The sequence below is a fragment of the Lepisma saccharinum genome, chromosome 18 (genome assembly GCF_977018435.1).
Source record: "Lepisma saccharinum chromosome 18, izLepSacc3.1, whole genome shotgun sequence".
Lineage (NCBI taxonomy): Eukaryota > Metazoa > Arthropoda > Insecta > Zygentoma > Lepismatidae > Lepisma > Lepisma saccharinum.
This window is the reverse complement of record NC_139246.1, coordinates 19729749-19747985: the sequence shown is the minus strand read 5'-3', so window position 1 is coordinate 19747985 and position 18237 is coordinate 19729749.

Sequence of the window (18237 nt, the reverse complement as noted above, 5' to 3'; positions counted from 1 at the left end):
TTGTGATGTCTATTCATCAATTTAATCATATCATCACTCATCCCCATCTTAGCAAATTAGCCAAAAGTGGCACAAGCGAAGCAAAATCAATCAAATCAAATCAAAAAACTTCTATGATGCTGTCATAAAGAGAAGTTTTTCATTTGAATTTGAATTTTTGGGTGCGTCATGGTCATGGTCCATGTTATCCACATCTGAATTCGACACGTTTTTTTTCCACCCGAAAATAGAGTACATGGCCAACAAAAGAGTTTCGACAACTGCACACATCCACATAACCACGGATAGTCGTTATACCACGAAACATTGAAATGTCGGTCATATCCAGCAGACGACTTGGTTTTTAAATCGTTCAAAATAGGCTTTGGCCTCCCTTTCGCCACAATTTCGATTTTTTCTGCAAAATAACGAACCGAAAGATTGCTTCAAAATATCTTCTATCGCACGATTACACACACTGTCCAGATAGGATGAACCCGCCACCTCGGAACTCGGAGCAAGCTTCATTAATTAATTGACAATGCCCGAAAACAACATAAAGACGAAAGACACCAGTCACAAAACTCCCACTGCACAGTCCCTCCCACAAACCGTTGTTTACTTTTGTAACACGTGAAGCACCCTCCTTGCCCCCTCCCCTCTCAGCATCGGCCCTTCCCCAATATTTCCTTTGGAACCTGCAAGAAGTCCAGTTCTACTAATATTGCCATCTTAGTTCTTTTGAAACCAGATTTGCCCAAATCGCGAAACTTTTCGTTTCAAATAAGACGTATGTAGAGTAGATGTAGTCTTCATCTGTTTCCTAACTACTCCCATTCCCATGTTTCGCTAAATCCACTGAAATCTCATTTCTGACACCACTACTATTTCGTATATTTTACGTCCTTTGCTACCTTTAAGGCTTTCGCTTTATAGGATAATCGTGACGATGAGGATGCATGGTGAATTATTGAAATGAAATTATTATTTCTTTGTGTATGTAATTATTAATTTTTATAATTATGTAAGTAAAATAATAACAACGAACATTGAAATAACCATTTCTTCCTGAGGATTCGAACCTGCGACACCTGACACTTCAGAGCATGCTAAGATAACAATCGGGAAATTATGCTTGTAAGTATTGTTTTCACCCAAAAACAGTTCTACCACCTCAAAAACATTGCTTCAATCCGAAATTATTGCATTCCTGCTACAACGTATGTCAATCTCAATCAGTATTATCAACAATTATCACAAATTCCTGTAACCGAAATAATATTATATGTGTGAAATATAGAATTTTAGGTTGACATTTTTAGAAGGACAGCGGACCCCTTGACCATATCCATCCCTCTCCTCTCCTTCTCGCCCATGATGTCGAAGAAGGACAAAGAGGACTTTCATAATCGCTGATATTTAGTGTAAATACAAAATATCACTTGGTAGTTTGCTTTTGCCCCAGTGTGATTTGATTTTTAAAAATTTTGATTTGGCGATTTAAGTCCACTTCATGAACAGTAATGCTAATCGGGACAGTTTAAATTTGGATCCGAACCACTTGTGCCTCCACCGGGTATCGAACCCGGAATCCCTTGATTATAAGGCGGCGACGCTACCACTGCGCCATAGTTCCCCAGTGTGACCGGACACCTTCAGAGTAAGATAGACCCGATTAGGCGACTTAGCTCTTTTCTGTCAATTGAATATGGCAACACTGGTATGTTTCCGGTAAGGATCACCGGCAACTGCGCCGGCTAAACAGGCATGCCAAAAACCCGCCTCCTCCTCCCGCGGTCAGTCTTTGCCGTAACGCGAAGTCTTCCTTGCGTGGGCTCAGGGCCCTTTCCTCATGTTGCCTGTGGAGGGTACCGGATCAGTCCTCCTCTTCGCTTTTGCCGGTGTCAGAAAAAATGTCAGTCTGCAATGTTTACTTTACGACAATATTACCAGTTTATGTACGTAATAATATTTTAAGACGGGTTCTTCAATTCTTTATATTTTGGTGATACCTGCGGTAACAGCGGCTACATGCACGCCACGCCTCTGCTATATACTAAGTATGTAATTATGAGTATTGTTAAAATTTTTCATAAAAAGAGTTTCAATAGACGATGTGCATGAACTACAGCGCAGAAGAAATAGCTTGGCAGTGACGTCATCTCCCACCTTCACCTCTCCTTCCTGAAGCGAAGGCTCATTCGCTAGAGCGGACGACAAGGTGGCGTGCAAACCAATCGAAATCATTCCGAGAGGGGTGATGCAGGCGTGCAAACCCCCACACTGCTAATTAGTCTAACAAACCGCAGCTACGAGCGAGGGATTGCAGGCTATTTTGTTTCTTTGTTAGGGAGGTTTTTTTTGGTTGGTTTTGTCATTGTTGTACAATGAGCAGTGGAGTAAAGAAAGGTAAGCCCTTGCACAGCGATACAAGAGAAATAGTTTTCAATGTGTATAAGTACTTTGATTGCGATGAAAACAAAACCACAGCTGTTCACAGAACGCCCGTGGCGACAGGTGTCAGTGAAAGATCTGTGTGGAGAATTTTGAAGAAGAAACACAAAAGTGTTGCGATTGCGAGCGGGAAATCTTTTTCAACGGCGGGCAAAAACCGACCGAACGCCCAGCAACGTGTCACAAATCTGGATTCTTTTGATGAACCAGTCGTGCGCCAAACAATCCATTGATTAATACACGAAAGGCATTGTTGTCACCATACATAAACTGATGAAGGAACTGCAAGAAAATGTTAATTTTAAGGTTTCGCGTTGGTCGTTGCGTATGATCATAAGAAAATTAGGATTCAGATTTAAAAAAGCACAGCGTAAACAGCAGGAAGCTACTCCTTGAACGAAACAGCATCGTTGCGTTGCGGCGATCATTTTTGCGTGAAGTTAAAGAACTGCGCACAGAGCAAACCGCCGGTCTTTCATTTACGTATATGGATGAAAGTTTCGTGAACACACACCACACTGTCCCCAAAGTTTGGCTGGATTCCAAAGATTCGGGGGGGGGGGGGTTAAAAGTGCCAACAGGAAAGGGTCCCAGGTTTATTATTGTGCATGCCGGTGGTGAAAGTGGATTTGTGGAGGGGCGAAGTTAGTGTTCCTTTCAAAAACAACTTCTGGTGACTATCATGGGGAGATGAACGCTAACCATTTTATGTTGTGGTTCGAAGAACAGCTTCTTTCCAATCTGCCCCCAAACTTGTTATTCTGTGTGACAATCCTCCATACCACAACAAGTTACTGAAAAAAATCCCAACATCAAAAAAAATCCCAACATCAAACAGCAGAAGGATGAAATGAAGTCGTGGCTATCATCTCACAATATTCCGCATGCAGAAGGTTTGCTGAAAGCCGAATTATATGAAATAATTAAAATAAACAAACATAAAATAAACATCTAGCAGTGCTAACATTAAATTGAAGATTGGTAGTTTGCACCGCGATTCTTGCTGCTCGTACTCTTACTCGTGCTATGGTTCCTTTCATAGTAGTTGGCAACGCTGACTTAGCAGGGAGTGACGTTACTGCCAGGTTATTTCTTCCCGGCTGTAGGGTAGTGGATGGGACGTTCGGGCTACAAATGGCTCTCACATGACATCCAGAACGAGATCATTGATATATTAGGGAGATCTGTTTTGCGCTCCGTGGTAGCAGATATTAAAAGTCTGGAATATTTTGCTATTATGGTTGACGAACCTTGTGACATATCCATCCGTGGGCAATTAATATTCTGCATTCGAACTTTGAATAAAAAATTTAATATTTTTGAGGAATTCATGGGCTTTTTTTAGGGGTGTGCGGGACAGGATCGGGACGGGAAAAATTTTCAATTTCCCGACTGAGTCGGGAAATTTTCGGGACGGGAAATGTTCGAAATTTCCCGAAGCTCTAAAAATCTCGAATTCTACACGTCATTTTCACTTAAGTGATTTCTGGATTAAAAACTAATAACAATTTACGATAAGTTCCAGAAATTGACAATGCAGAAAGCGTCGAGAAATAACGACATTTTAAAATGAGCATTCGGTATTTCCCAACTGCTCGGAATCCCGAAAAGTCGGGAAATCATTTCCCGAAGTCGGGATCGGGACGGGAAATTTTTTTCCCGATCCCGGTCCCGACTTTTCGAGATCCCGCACACCTCTAGCTTTTATGAGATTCCGAACACTGAGGCCAAAACTTAAAAAGGGAGAGAGTGAGTCATTCATTAATTTATTTCAGTGATCAGAGCCCCCCCCAATAATTTTGACAAGTCGGCGCCCCTGTTCTGGTCCCTTCTCATCAACCTTCACTGAAGTTCAGGAGTGCCAGAATAATTTCTCAGAAGAACCTATCTTATTGAGTGACAGAGGTTGAGAAGAACATAATGAATATATAAAGTTATGGATAGGCCTATTGCTATGTGGAGATATATTGTGTTTTGTCTTTGTCGAATGTCTTTAGTGGAGTTTTTGTAACATGGCGTTATAAGTTACAATAAATGATGTTTTTAGTTACCGTTTTGCCTAATAGATGATCATTACATTGAGAGCAGCTTTATTATTCACCAACCGTTCATAAAACTCCCCACATTATCTGACGCAATGCGAGATTTATCTTTCGAGTTTGTGTCAAGATGCAGGAATTTAAATTATTCTTGCAGGTTCGTATTGAAACTACATGCACGCTTCTTGATCATGCTTATTCACTGCTCTACAAATAACGGAACACACACTAAACAATGCAACAGTCTGCTCGAAGATTCTCGACGGCCATGACGCTAGTTTAAAGATTCCATCAACATTTCTTTTTGCATGAAATATGTCTAAAATTTAGATTTTGTTTTCAAGATAACTCCTAGACTTTTATTAAACTGGAGAAATAGTGATTTTTAATAATATGGACGGGACGACCGGGACACGCCTCTGAAACGGAACTGTCCCGGTCAAAACGGGACGTATGGTCACCCTACGTGGAAGTAGGTAAAATATCAAGTCCACCATGAGATGATTAAAAATCTCAAGATGATTTTATGGTTAACGTTTTTTCCTCCAGCTAGCCATTTGGCAGGGACATAGGGTTGATCGGTTTTGGAAAGAAGCTAACTTAAGAATTTTTGTTCAAACCATTAACAAATCAACAACTTGTGTGTGTGTGTGTGTGTGTGTGTGTGTGTGTGTGTGGGTAGTCTTGTTGGACAGAAATATTATTTTCTCCTGTAGTCATCAGCAATTTTCTTGGTTTGGTAAAAATCATTGTGAAATTTTGCCCAGTTTTACAGGAACATTTGAGACGTGAAATTCAGGGCAATTATTTTGACACCCAAATTCATAAAGTACTCATTAATTTAATGCTGTTGAGAATAATAGAATCAATTATAGACGGTCTTTAAATTTCCATGTATTTTCTCCGTTATATTAGATTTAGGCCCACAAGAACAAATGCCATTAGTCCTTAGATTGTAGATTTGTCCGAAGAAAATTGAGAAGTAGAGAAAATTCTTGGATCTTATCGTCACAATTAAGAGTCTAAAAGAATTCAAAATTTCAATTTCATGACCAGGCTATCTTCACTGAAAAAAGACATCGTACTGAATGAAATAGCAATATTAAGGTGCCCATTTTCTTTTTCTGGTTACATTTAAGATATTAATTCATTCTCAAACTATTTTCATCTTCGCACCTAATGGACTTACACCTGTTCCAAATTTCCTACATAATACATTGTTTATCTGGATACATTGAACAAGACGCTTCATGAATTTTCGAAAAAAGTCCATCGGACGTTTCTATTGTTTAACATGGAGACAGCGAGGTAGTAATTATCCAAATAACGAACTCCAAAAAAGTAACAATAATCACGAGAGGATATTAGCTAGTGAATATAATTCCTCCGCACCACTCTGCACTTCGAGTACTGGCCCATAAAAGTAAGAGGCTTTATTCGAATACAGGAGACAAGTTTCGTTATTGTGAAACGAGATTGGAATTCAGGTACCGAGACGAGACCGAGAACGAAACATTTATTTAAAACTAATCCGGGAATATGGGAGTTTTCTTTGTTCTCGTTACGAGACGAGATTGTGGCGCCATCTCTCTTACCCCTATCTCCCGTCTCTTCTTCCTTGTACGTAATTTTTTAAATAAGCAATTTCACTCGTGCGTCAGAATTTTGTAGAACATGGCAACCCATTTCGTAAGTATCGTCCGTCGACCCCAATGGTCGACCCATTTGCCCATTTATATTGATTACGGTTCGTGTTAACAAAAATGATTCCCATTATGCAACCAGGTTTCAACAATCAATGTATGTTGGTGGTGCTGATACAGTGAATCGATGGGAACTTTGATTGACACGAAAATAAACGTTAACAGGTTTTTAATTTCACGGTTCTGTTGCTTAATTTCTTGTGTACATTGTACAAATTCTCTAGAATGAATGCTGTGTTGTGTTCATCATGGTGTGTTTCAAGTTTTCATCCAAGGAGCTAGTGACCTCTGGCGACATTATTCATTACTTCTTAGAATCATAACAATTATATGTGGGCAACCGTATAGGAAGGATTTCAGGCCAGGAGACGCTTAATCCCGCATTGGAAAAAAATATATAATGAATTAAAATTTTCATTTGTTCCTTTTGTTTTCATTGTATCTTCTTTATTTCTGCCATGAATTTAACTTATTCTTTTCTTAAATCCTCTTAGTTGGTTTCACCCAGTAGCAGTGATGATCGGAGGGGGAGGGGAAACTTGCCTCTTCTGAAAAACGATTGGTGAAAAATAAATGTAATTCCCTTTTCGAATAATTTAAAAGTATTGTTTACCCCTATGGAAATAGTGATGATTGCCCCTTCCCCTGAAAAAGTCTGGGCTTGCTCATGGAAGCGACAAGGGTACACCTTGTCGTGCTGGCGGGGGAGGTAAAAGGGGCCCCTCAAACAGTTGGTTTCGTACCAGTATGAAAATCATTAAAGAGCCTTCGTACCGAAGAATCCATAGAGTAGGGTCTAACGAGTATTATTTTTAAATTTTATGTTACTTTCAGTATGATTTATGACCACTGGTCTAAAGCGATGATACCCCCTTCCGACAGGTACGTATCTAGAAATATGTTTCGGGGGGTCCGAACCAAGTGTCTCAGGAATAATAATAATAATAATAGCAATATTAATAATAATAATAGCAATATTATTAATAATAATAATAATGTTTAAATTAAAATAATTATATTAAATCAAATTAATACTAATTACAATACATCAATTAATATTATATTATTATTATTACATGAATAGGTAAAACGACTGTATAAGAATAGAGATATAACAGTAACATATTCATTACTTACTTGCCGGCAACGTGGCGGAGTGGTTAGCACATCGCGCTACAACGCCAGGGGTCCCGGGTTAGAATCCTGGCCTGGGTATGAAAATTTGTGAGTGTCCATTCATCAATATTATCATGTCATCACTCATCCCCATCTTCGCAAATTATCCAGAAGTGGCACAAAAAGCGAAGTAAAATAATGCAAATCAATCAATTAATCAATCATTACGTAGTTTACCTGTATTTAAGATCGGAATAATTTAAATTATAACAAGTGCCCTGGCAATGAAATTAATGTCAAATAGATGAATGATATTGAATATTTATCGAATAACAAAAATGATGTTAAATATACAGTAGTTGCAGAAAAGTAAGTTTCTGATTAATATTTAATGAATATTATTGCAATTAGTAGTGTACATAAATCTTCTTTGTAATGTCATTCAAAGCCGTATGATCCCAATAAAATCCTTGCCTTCTAAAAAGTTCAGAGGAAATTAATAACCATCGATTATATGCAACAAATGCTAATATTTTCATTACTTAATTTTAGTATCTGGTAAGTCTTTCGGGGGTCTGGACTCCTGAACCCCCTAAATACGTCCTTCCTGTCCTTCAAAGCCGTATGATCCCAATATAAATATATCCTTGTCTTCCAATAAGTTCACAGGAAAATATACAACAAATGATAAAGGAGTATATTTTCATTATTTAATTTTCGTACTTAATAAGACTTTCGGGTGGGTGTGTGTGTGTGTGGGGGGGGGGGTCCGGACCCCCTAAATACGTCCATCCTGTCCAAAGTACAATCAGCGGCTATTATTATTAAAAGGAATGGAATTTGGTTACGTTAGATTTAGTCAAAATCTGAATCAAAAGTTGTCTTCTGCTTGGAGGGAGTATTTTAATTCTTCTGTGGGTTACGGAGTGAATGAACTTTGTGATGGACAATTTCCCTGCAATTATCATTACGTCGGCTCTACATGTACTGAAGCTATTGATCTTAACTCCCAGCAAAACACATTCATTCTTCCATTTCACGGACCGACTATTGGCATGCGCAAACTTATCTTTCGTGTTCATTGTTTACGAGCGTTATGTGATACAGCATTAGGCATAGAGATACCTATTACTGATAAGCATGAGCCTGGCACGAGAATACATATCTCCTATTCACGAGCTGTGTACATTCATCACGGACGGCGACAGGGGTGGGCAAGCGCCCTCCCAAAAATTCCTGTACCCACCCAATCAAATTCACTAAGTACAGTCAACGGCAAAGATAATGGTAAGCAAATTGTCCACCGCTATTTTCATTACTTTTTTATTCTACATCCTGTGTTGTTTTAAGGAATGAAACTAAGCCTGTTCGAAGCAGGCATTGTTCTCTGCTTATTGACGTCTTTATTTCAGTTCATTGTCAGACCGAATAAAAATGGTCGTGGACAATTCGCCTACTGTTTCTTTCGCCGTTGGGTGTACATATACTTAGATATATGTGAATGTTGTAATAAATAAGTGTATTCTGGTGTTCATTACATGTATACTTTACTAATGAATATTATCTATACTAGAAATGTTCACATATCATCATCCCATAAAAAGCTGATTTAACTTTGTCATTAGAAAGCAAAAGGAATTACTAAAGATCTTGAAACAAGAAAACTGTGACCAATTGAATACTTCTATGATTAGAATCAGCTAGTAGGCTTAGGAGGCCTTGGCTGGGAAAAAAACTGCTTTGAAAAGGATCGCATAAAGAAAGAATTAGGTACTTCGTATGTGATAAAAAAATTTAGAAATACATAAAACTAACCACCTCATTGGCGAAAAGTTATAACTGAAACTGTGGAGGGAATTGTGGCGGGGTCTTGGCGTTGTAAGCTCCGGGTCTTCACATATATAAATCCCAGCCTGCTTATGATTAAAATAATCTCTAAATGAACAAATAAAATATTCATCGTTGCTTCCTCCAGCAATGCAAAAAATTATTTCGACTTTTTAATTATGTCTACATTGAAATTCCAGAAGTGTATCTTTATTTCATTCCAATTTTTATATTTATATTTTACATACCTGTCATTTTCAAATATCTACATGGTATTCAAAGTAACAACTTTGTATTCGTTCTACTAATAAATACTAATAAGAAGCAATCACAATAACCACTACAATACCGAGATATATTAATTTTGATGTAACAGTTACTAGGGTAAATCAAAAAGTAAGTTACACCCCCCTGTATAAAAAAAGAAAACACATTAGAAAGAAAATAATTATTGTACAAAAATATATGAATATATGGTTCTCAAACTGCGGTACGCGTACCCTCACGGCAAGGACGTATTTGGGGGATTCCGGACCCCCCAGAGATTTATCAAGTACTAAAATTAAATAATGAAAATATACTCGTTTAGCATTGTATAATTTCCTCTGAGCTTATTAGAAGACAAGGATTATATTGGGATCATAGGGCTTTGATGAACGGAAAGGACGTATTTAGGGGGTCCGGACCTCCCTCTCCCCACCTGAAAGACGTATTAAGTATGAAAATTAAATAATGAAAATATGCTAGTTTAGCATTTGTATTTGTTTTATAATTTCCTCTGAACTTATTGGAAGACACGGATTATATTGGGATCATGGGGCTTTGAAGAACGGAAAGGACGTATTTAGGGGTCCGGACCCCCCCCCCCTTCCCACCCGAGAGACTTACTATATGAAAAGTAAATAATGAAAATATCCTCATTTAGCATTTATTGAATATAATTTCCTCTGAACTTATTGGAAGACAAGGATTATATTGAGATTATAGGTTGGTTGGCTGATTTGGTGTTTTAAGTCCACTTTATGCACAGTAAGGCTAATTGGGACTGGACCTCCAGTTTAAAGTGGAATCCGAACCACTATGTGCCTCCACCGGGTATCGAACCCGGGCCGCTTGATTACAAGGCGACGACGCTACCACTGCGCCATCGGGGAGGCCCTGAGATTATAGGGGTTTGAAGGACAGGAAGGACGTATTTAAGGGGTCCAGGTGCCCGGACCCCCCGAAAAACTTACCAAGTACTAAAATTAAGTATGGGAAATATTAGCATTTGTTGCACAATCATTGGTTATTAATTTCCTCTGAACTTTTTAGAAGGCAAGGATTATATTGGGATCATACGGCTTTGAATGACATTACAAAGATGGTTTATGCACACTATTACTCAAAATTATGTGCATAAAATTTTAATCAGAAACTTGCTTTTCTCCAACTACATTTAACATCATTTTTGTTATTCGATAAGTATTCAATTGTTCATCTATTTGACATTAGTTTCATTGCCAGGGCACTTGTTTTTATGTAAATTATTCCGATCTTAACTACAGGTAAGCTACGTAATGAATATGCGCTGTTAGCCTATATCCTCTATTCTTATAGTTTTTTACCCAATCGTGTAATAATAGTATAATATTAATTTATGTATTGTAATTAGTATTAATTTGAATTAATATAATTATTTTAATTTAAACATTATTATTATTATTCCTAAGACACTTGGTTCGGACCCCCCCCCCCTTGAAACTTATTTCTAGATACGTGCCTGCCTCACGAGTACATGAACTACTTGAAAGGGGGGTACACAATCAGCTCGGAAGAGAAATGCCGAGAATACCCACACGACAACATTTCAAACTTCATAGGTTTAGCACTTAACAGGAAAATAAGCCTGATTTTGTCACTGACACTCTCATCTTTGTTTCATATGTTTTTAAATATAATTCCTCGTTCGAAATCTCTACCCATCTCATTCTTCAACTAAAGAACCCACAAACATTTATTGAAGTGTAAAAACGTCACGAGTACGACTGGGTATATTGTTGGTAAAGTTTTTCATCTATGGTGCACCTAAAAAAAAACCAAGTACCGAAATAGACTATTTTTGAAGCCGAATATCCGCTTGAAAGTTTCAAGTGCACAACCAGACATAAATAAGCTGTCAGGCTATGCAGGCACATCCTTCTCCTAGAAATTCTGAGGATTTACAATAAAAACTCCAAAATAGTGCTTGACAGTTTATTTGCAAACTTATTTATGTTCTTTACTTTTTTCAACAACTGGAAAAAAAAAAACATGAAAATTAAAGTTTGTTGTATACATCTTAGCATACACGTGTTTCACATTTTTATTTTTGCAACTAATCATAACGATTGTAAACGTAGGAACACCCAATAAAATAGTAAACGTAGGATTCCCTTGTTTATTTGTTTACCATCTTTTCACATATAGTCCGAATGCCATTTTGCTCTATTGCAGACAGTGACGGCGCCAGCCTGGAATAAGTGGGGGGGGGGGGGGGGCTACAGATTTTGAAGTCAAATTATCGGGAGCTAACTAATACCGGCTAAAAGGTAATTTACTTACTACTTTACTGCGGTGTAATGTTACCACTGACATATATTTTACAGTCATATCGAAAGATAAATCACTGAGATGAGCATTATGTTCCATCATATACAAAAGTAGTACTTTTGAGCACGAATCTTTTTATGTCAAATAAAATGCAATAATTATATTGTTTTATTTTCCTAAGCCATTATTGAGTGGAATAATATCACAGTCTTGCTATTCATATGAACAGTACAAAATACACCATAAAAAGTACAGTCATTATCAACTCGCTGAATATATATATAAATACTACACATAACACTATTTCTATGGAAAGAGTGTGAGTACTTTTTTTTCGCTAAAATGAGAAAATGAACCACAGCAAGAAACTACGATAAGATACATATGTTTTTATGAGCAGGTATAACCTTGTTCTCAAAATGACAGAATAGATAGAGCACTCAACCTCTCGTTACCAATTCGACTACGAAGGGAACACTTGATTTTCCGCAAGCAGCCGTTGATGCAGGTATGCCCATTTCACTAACACAAAGTTTATAAAGTTCGTAAAAGGTAATTTTGAATGTTTCAACTATTGCAAGCTGCTTAAAGGTCTTTATTTTGTGTTCCTTTCTGTCCACTCTGTCTCCTAGTGTACCATATAACTCGAAACGTCCAAATCACAACAGTAGTGAGTGGACGTGCTTCAGAAAAGCGGCACTAATTTAATAAAGTAGACATCAAATAAACAATATCAGACTTGGATAGAAAGTGTGTTATTGATACCACATTATCTGCCGTGATGAAATATCTTACGACTGGAATTCAGAACTTAGGGCTGAAATGTGAAGGATGTTTGAAATACCGTCCACTTATACCACGTTTGTTAGAACCTGTCCCGTTTCCCGCGCTAGGGATCGCTCTACAGTTTCGGTGCCAATGAGAAACGAGGAAAAAATCGTCTGCTGGGCAGCGAGGAGCGAATGGAAGCCAGCAGAGAGGCGCTTACGTAGACGCTGTTGCCACGTTGCGTATTTTAATTGGCTGCCTGGCTTTGACTTTCCCCAGCATGGAGAAAAGCCAGCGATCAGCTAGCGCGGGAACCGGGACAGGTTGTAACAAACGCGGTATAGGAGGTGCCACTCTCAAGGAACAAACATATTTTCACTACAAATTCATCTCAACTAGGAGACAAATACATTGATATAAGAGCAATGACTATAGTTGCAAGTCTTGCAATGGGCATTTTGAGTTTGAGTAGTGAAATAACTGATGAGGACTATAATTATATTTTAGACTATATTGTGCATCAATACTGACCAGAATTGGATAAATAGTTTTAGATGTGCTTCAAAGCTTGGATTCTTCTGCACTGAATCAAATTTGACTATGACGGTACTGCAGAAATAATTTTCTAACATCACAAATTATAATTAATTACATATAGGACTAGAACTGGGAGCAATAAAATAGCCCAATCTTGCTGATTTTCGCACCGTATTGCAATGATTACTTGATTGGATTTGTATTAAGGTCCACTATATGCACAGAGGCTAATCTGGCCGAGAGCTACAGTTTCAAGTGGAATTTGAACCACTTAATGAAATGTTACCTCCACCGGGAATCGATCCGATCGATCAGAACAACTTTCTAATAGTCTGGAGAGGAGTAAGGTTTGTGTGTGTGTGTGTGTGTGTGTGTGTATGTGTGTGTGTGTGTGTGTGTGTGTGTGTGTGTATGTATATATATATATATATATATCGTCCTGTTTTGTACCTTGTTACATTTGTACTTGGTGCAGAGTCTGAAGAAGACCTTGCTAGAAGGTTGAAACGTTACGTTTAGTTGTTTTTTTTTAATATATGGCATGAGAAGAAAATATCGAAGGCCGCACATAAAATGTCGGGAAGGGAGGAGGGAGGGCGCTAAACCACAACCTGCTAGGGTGTCAAAATGCCTAGCAAAGTACAGGGCTACTGAACTCAAAACGGACAAGCTTGTCAATTGTCAGCATACAAGTTCCGCACCCAAGTTTTACAAGAACTGTTGAATGTATCTATAATTTCTAGAATTACATTTCTTATTTTCACGAAAATAATATTTTATCCACAAATTTTTAAATTGCTGTACTTTAAAACACGTGGATGCACACATGTCTCTCAATATTTAATCGTGTTGATATTGTAAAAAGTACGCGAGAGACCAAATCTGCGGTGATCTAGTCGGTAGGGTGTCTGACTGCCAAACAGGAGACCAGGATTCGATTCCCGGGATAGGTTATTTCTGGTGGAGAATTTTCCCGGCAATGTCTGTGCATGGGTTCGCCCAGCTTCTAGTAAATGTGATGAATGTTAGCCTATAGAATTCTGGGCATTCCCCGCAAATTTCTTCCTTGACTATGTGATAAATATCTCAGACCCATATTTTGAAATAGTAACATATATTCTGCTTCTGAACTGTCGAACACAAGACAACAACAACAAGCATTGAAACATTTTAAAACAGCCATGATGGATAGACAAAATTCAAGCAAATGACAAAAGCTTGTGATTTGGATCCAGATTTTTTCCCCCTGGGAGCACAGCATATGTTGTAAATTAAATATATGTTTATTTTTTGTGTGTGTATGTGTTTGTGCGTGCGCGGCGGGAGGGGTGCATACAGGATATCGCCGTACAGTGCCCATAAACTTTCACAGGGTGTACTGAACATGATTGATTGACTGATTTCGCTTTCTTCCACTTTTCTTTTACTAATCGCGACCAATGGGAATCAGTGATGCTTCTTTTTTATTTTGAATTTTGTTATTTAGCGTCGATTTTCTGAATTTTTTCTACTTGCGATGATGATTGATATGATGAAATTAATGAAAGGATCAGCGCACGGGAAACTACAGGAAGAAGTAATGCAACGGCTCATTAAGTTGTGGTTCCACAGGGTGTCCAAAATCCTGCATCGTTGCCACTCTTTGTGCTGGTAGCATAGGCGCCGACTCCATGGGGCTTAGGGGGGCTCGAGTCCCCCCAATGTTAATGATGTGGGGGCAGAGCCCCCCAATGTTAATGATGTGGAGGCAGAGCCCTCCCAAATAATTTTGCTTAAGAGGATCTAATTAGCGGCGTGCATTTAGGATACGCAAGGTACGCACTGCGTACCCACAACACAGTAAGAAAAAATAAACATTTTTTCGTCTTCCCCGAACATGAAAATTCAACAATTATCGCTCCGAAAGCAGTTCCACTGCAAGAAATTCCGATTTCCACACGAACACGCTGCTGCCTTCCTGAAGGCAGTCCCGAATGATCCCGATTGAGACTTCGGCAACCACCCGATCCGCGTCCCTGCCGATTTCCGCAGAAAGACGCTGTTTCTTCTGCTTGGTACCCTAGAAATTCGGAAGGTAACCCCATTGGCTCATATCAGCCCCGGCCACGTGTTTGGGTCTGCCCCCGCTTCCCTCTCTCCCACTTCTTTCCCGGTTCTAAGCTTCGAGGGTACCCAAGATTTTGACAGCGTATGCAGTGTTGACAAAAGTCAACATATTTTTTTTCTGGAATACTTAGCTTACTAGCATTTAGCAGCCACGCGTAGATAGATCACTGTTGGGTTGCAATAAAAATACATTATAAAAAGTGATGCAGGAATCAGACAGGAGGGCAAGAATATGTAGTGGTGGAAGATCATATTTAATGTAAGCGAAAACTATCACATATAAAATATTTATGTGAGGTTAAAATTACGCTAGCAAGTTTTTTTTTTTTCGTATAGGGAGGTGAAGACCAGAATGGACTGCCACTGTGTCGAGGGGAAAATATGTGAACAATTTGCAAGTTTCGCACAATTCTCAGAGTATGAAAGTATCTGTTTATCTCCTTTCGAGATCAACATTTCCTTTGAGTTCCATAGCATGGGTGTTGATTGTTGACCCGACGATATGAATGAATGATAAAAGAAAAACATAATAAAACACAATGCTTACAATGGGATTCGAATGAGCCCCCCCCTCCCTCCCGCCAGACATTGCAAAGTGATGTACGGTAGTTTAGCTTTTGAAGTGTTCTGGGATGTATGCTGACGTATTTTCTACTTGTCCTTAATTATCTCCCTTCTACAAAATACTTTGTCGACTGGCAACTCCGATTCATTCGTCCACAAGAACGCGTGGTTTTTGGGCATAGCGGGACCGGACACAACGTACCGTGCGAGGTTGACTTTTGCTTTCTTCTGTTGTGTGAAATTTGCAGCGAGTGTTTCGTTCATATTATTTACATTACAGGATCTCTATTGTTTGTCGGTGCCGTGAAGTGATAAAATAGGGGGACCGGGAGTTATTGATGACATACTGGAGAAGGGATTTTCGAAATTTACGAAAAAAGTGTAAACAATCCGAAATGGAAGGTCTGTTCCTGATTTGGAAAAATTGTTTCAGGCAGGAGTTGTGAATGATGGTAAGCAGTATATTAGGCATTTTGATTTTTGACAAGAAGAGAAAATATCTCTACAGAGTGATTGACTGAGTAGAAAACAGTGAAACTTTATTGTTGGTCTTATTCGTTGGTTTCCTCTGCGAAAGGTGTTGTGTAATAGTAGAGGATACTGAGATTTATCTAATTTATTACATGAAATTTGAAAGGACGGAAAATGATTGTGCCATTTCCTTCCCGTTCAATGTTCATCGCACTGCATGAAGGAAATAATCAAAGTTGAATTGTTGGGCTCTACGTACCTACATCAGAATATATTTGCGAATATAAAATATCATACATATATTTTACCTCGTTACATTTGGATATTGATACAAGGATGAGAAATTTCCCATTATAAAATTGTAGAAAAAAGTTATTTTCTGAATAACATGATGGCCGGGGGGGGGGGGGGGGTTCTGGTCCCCATAATTCATTTCGGTTGGCCCATGTTGCGTACCCTAGTTTAAATGTCACCGCACGCCACTGGATCTAATGTATTATTTTTCTTCTCTTGTAAAGTTTACTCTGAATTGTGCCACCTGAACTTAACTTTAAATACACATTTGAAATGTTCTAGACCATCAACTTTGGGAGGGCTGAGACCGCTAAACCATCAACTTTGGGGGGGCTATGACCGGAGACAGCAAAACACATGACTTATAACTATATACTAAGTATACCATTATTATTTACTATTATACATAATTAATCAGAGATATAATGAATTTAGCCAACGACTTGTTAAAGACTGTTTGGGAATCCCTTAAAAGAATGCAAATATTTAGGAATATTATTGATGTGAATGAGAAGGCTGGCCATACTGGACTGCGACCACTTTGCCCTCGTCGGTGGGCGTTGAGAGCCTCCAGTATGCAACAGATCGTAAGGAACTATGAAAACCTTCTCAATTTTCTTGAGAAATTTTCTGAAGAAGACTCTACTGACGCAGCATCAAAATGTGCTGGATACCTGGAGACAATGCTTCACTTCAAGACATTTTTCTTTCTCTCCCTCTACTGCCATGTGATGGGTCCAATAGAAGAGGTAAACTGTAAGATTCAGTTTCCACGCATTGGTGCTACAGAAGTGGAATCAAAACTAAAATACTTGACTGACATCTTTCAAGAAAAGTGAATGTGTTTTGAGCAGTTCTGGCTGAAATGCACAGAGGGCAAACCGAGCCTCGTTGAGCCAGAATTGCCCCGGCAACGTCACGTCCCTAAGAGACTTGAAAATCCTGATGCTGCCAAACATCACAAGTTCTACACTCCAAAATAGCATTATAAATCAATATACACTGATGTCTGTGACACAGCAAAATCATGTGTTAAACAAGGACATGAATCTACAGGACTACAAAAAGTAACAGCCGTAGAGAAAGAATGCATCTCAGCTGTGAACAGTTGCACAACAAACTTTCAGCAAACGCGAGAATTCTTTCGCAAAGATTTGGATGCCGATAGGCTCTCCTTACACATGTCCATGCTTGGTGATATCTCCAAACAGAAAAAAGTGGTTCTAACTACCATGCGTGACATAAGGAAGTTTCTTTTGGAAGACAGCACCCTCCAGGAGCCAAATTCATGATGGTCCTCCGCACTGTTCCAGTGACGACAGCCACAGTCGAAAGGTCATTCCGTGCTATTAGCTGACTAAAGACATATTTGAGATCTACAATGAGGCTGAAGAGACTAAGCAGCTTAGCGGTAGTCCAAATACATCAAACTGTGCTTGATAATTTGGACCTGAGACCGCTCGTTAATGAGTTCATAAAAAAATAACCCAGTGCGTAGAGCAACTTATGCTTTATTTTTAAATCATGTTCATATGTTTTTGTTGTGTATGTCACTTTATCTCTTAGTGTAAATGCTATTTTTTTATTATTCCAAAATTCAATTTAAAAAGTAAAATATTGTATCAAGAACAAAAAAGTAAAATTATTTTCCTGCGATTTGTGTTAGCATTTATGTAAATAATTAAATAAAACTGTTAAATATTGTAAATATTCGTTATTTTATGGGTTATTTGCAACCCATCACATGTCTGTTGCGGACATTAAAACACACCCATGCCCTCGCCGGGACTCGAACCCGAGACGTCTGG